Raw genomic sequence first — 2,956 nt, 5'->3', positions numbered from 1 at the left:
GTGTGTATGTGTGTGTGTGTGTGTGTATTCGTGCGTATTCGTGTATCAGTACTAAACATCACCAAACTGCTTCAGGAACACATTCAGTCTGGAGCAGCAGTATTTCTCAGTCATAAAACAAATTACATCAAATAAGAGCGCAAAGTCTAAGTCTGCACACATCATATTATAGCAGTTTGGAAATAAGTTCCCAGTTACAAAATGCAATTAATAACACCTAAACACACAGCTGTTGCCGCCTCTTGCAATTACTTATTAGCATTAACTCTTTCTGTGCGAAGGGGACATATATGCCCGATCATCAGCTGACCATACCAAAGCTAATAGGCCCACAGTCGAACCTGCTCTAACAGCCGCCTGTATTAGACAATCTCCTGTACAAACGACCACCTCTTATTCCCCCCTAGCGTGTGTGTGTGTGTGTGTGTGTGTGTGTGTGTGTGTGTGTGTGTGTGTGCGCGTGTGTGCGTGGGTTTCTTTTTTACATTATAAACCTGTCTAAGACAACCACTTTTCTCATCGACAAAAGGTGGCCGTCTTCAACAAATTCTATTGTATTTCGGCACAGATCGAACTATCAAACACAAAAGTGTTAGTAAGAGTTTTACGGCACTTGCAACACAATAAGGTCATATAAGTGCCGGAGATTACAGGAGTTACAAGCGAGTAACAAACACAAAAAAGAAGGAGGGGAGATAGAGACGATATTTTTTTTTTCAGGAAAGAAGGCGCAAACCACACCAGAGCACCCGCCAACCACCCACAAAAGAGACACGCGAGCTTGACAAAGTCAGGTACACGCTGGGTCACCTCAAGATGTGAAAGAACTCGTCAATTCTACATATAGCTACACAAAAAAGGGCAATTAAACCCGTTAAAAAATTCTATTCCTTATATCATTATATTATATATTTTACGCCCCCACTGATACAATGTGGATCATCTGGGAGATGGCTGGCTGCTTCGATCCTGCCCCCGGATGAGTAGGACACAACACCCTAGCTGAGATACACGTACCCCATAACAAACATCCACACAAGGGAATCGAACTCACAACCTGTGCGATCAATGGCGAAGAGCCTGGCCGCAACACCACGGACGGCCCTAACTCCAGAAGCGAATCCTTCAGCCAGCGGTGAAACAATCTCCACTTAGTGTAAAATGAGTGCGCATATCCATTGTTCTTCGGCTCAGAGCAGACGTAAAAAAACAAACAATCATAGCTTGTCTCACAAATAAAACGCGATAATTCTAGATAGGCCTAACTGTGGGAAAAAAATAATCTCTGCAAACTGCGAACATCAGTATCTGTAAAAACAAAAGGTGACAGCCGCGGTGATTGACTGCTAAAAACTTGCTCACGTCACGTCGGGAGAGTAGCATCCACGCTTTGTTTGACTGGTTGAGTAAACAGGAGCAAGCACACCGACACGATATCGGTCAATTAGTGCAAAAAAGGCGGGGAACGCGGAAAGGGGGGGGGGGAGGATTAGACAGAAACGAACAAGAGGAAGAAAGATGAGTGTGACATAATTGTATCAGTCGCGCCCTTTGTTAATTTTAATAAGAATTTTATGGCACTTGCAACCAGGTCATGTTAGTGCCCAAGAGTCGATGTGTAACTAGAAAGTAACAAAGAAAAAAAAAAGAGGAGACAAAAGGACGATAGATGCCTGATACGTAGGAAAGAAGGAGCAGCCCACACCAAGACACTGTCAAACACCCAAAATCACGTTTTGAGAAGCACATCGACACGATATCGGTCATATAGTGCAAAAAAGGCGGAAAGAGAGACAGAGAGAGAGAGAGAGAGAGAGACAGAGAGACAGACAGACAGACAGACCGACAGAGAGCAAGATAAACAGACAAAAAAACAAACAAAAAAACAACAACCCAAAATCAAAACAATACAAACAAACAAAACCCAAAAGAAGATACAAATTAAGGTTGAAGCATGAGTATGACGTACCAGTAGCACTCCACCCCCAATCCCTAGAAAACCCGACCCAAACGGACAGAAATAACGGAGAAAACAGAAAAGGGGTGTGTCCTACTACTGGTGCCCTTCAATCGCCCACAGACAACCAGGCTCGGTAGACCAATAAAAACACGGACGCAATTAAATTAATTGATGTGTTTAACATTATTGAGGGCCATTCCATAAAAAAAAAATATATGAAACTGCAGTAACAACATATTACAACGCGGAGTTGACGGCCTGCTTAAGAATATTCTAAGCAGCGATAGAGCCATTCTTTATATTATTATTACAAATGTATTATTATTATTATTATTATTATTATTATTATTATTATTATTACTATCGTCATATTATTATTACTATCGTGATAGTTATTTACAATCATTTAAATTTACTTATTTGTTTATTCATATATTTATTTAGGTTACATGTAACATTCTGGCAATTCCTTGCGTTACGTGTGTTACTGCTGTTTAATTTTTCACAGAATGGCCCCTTCTGAGCAGATAAGTCGGGGGATTAATTGCTTGCTTTTCGCAGACATCATCAACAAAGTCGGAGTTTGCGTAAAGCAAGCACCGGCGAGCAAATGTCCGCAGGTCAGAACCGGCCGGCCTGAGACTGTCCCCGTCGTTTTATGCAAAACGAATTCTGAAATTAGGCAAACTGAGCCCAAAAATGTGAAATTATGCGATTCTGTTAATTTTAACAAAGAATGATAAAGGGAATAATCAGAAATTATACAAAAAAACTGATCAAATTTTGCTTAATTATGCGGGGAGCATAAAACCACGGGGACAGCCGAGGCGCTTTTCCCTTTCGTCAACCCGCAGCCACCTCCCGAATCGTCAGCCACCTCCCAACCTTTGACACTGGTCAAACTTCCATCTATTTATAGGTAGTTAAATCTACCGGAACATGTATTAGGCGAAGTGATGTGCAATGATAGTCGCAATAGAGAGATTGTTTTGGTCT

The 2,956-nt window shown here is 41.5% G+C and overlaps 1 protein-coding gene across 2 annotated transcripts in view; it reads right to left on the bottom strand.

Moving 5' to 3' along the window:
- The window catches only part of LOC101845584, a 16,597-nt gene extending 15,171 nt beyond the window's left edge, over positions 1-1,426 (bottom strand). The window contains exon 1 of one of the 2 annotated variants that reach the window (XM_005110748.3): positions 1,055-1,426. The gene's annotated coding sequence lies outside the window, so the exon portion shown is untranslated. The remainder of the gene's footprint in view (positions 1-1,054) is intronic. The other variant, XM_005110746.3, reaches the window with a different exon arrangement.
- Between the last annotated feature and the right edge of the window lie 1,530 nt (positions 1,427-2,956).

The sequence above is a fragment of the Aplysia californica genome, unplaced genomic scaffold (assembly GCF_000002075.1).
Source record: "Aplysia californica isolate F4 #8 unplaced genomic scaffold, AplCal3.0 scaffold00939, whole genome shotgun sequence".
In the NCBI taxonomy this organism is placed as follows: domain Eukaryota; kingdom Metazoa; phylum Mollusca; class Gastropoda; order Aplysiida; family Aplysiidae; genus Aplysia; species Aplysia californica.
The sequence above is the reverse complement of the archived record's forward strand: the minus strand, read 5'-3'. Positions and strand labels throughout refer to the sequence as shown.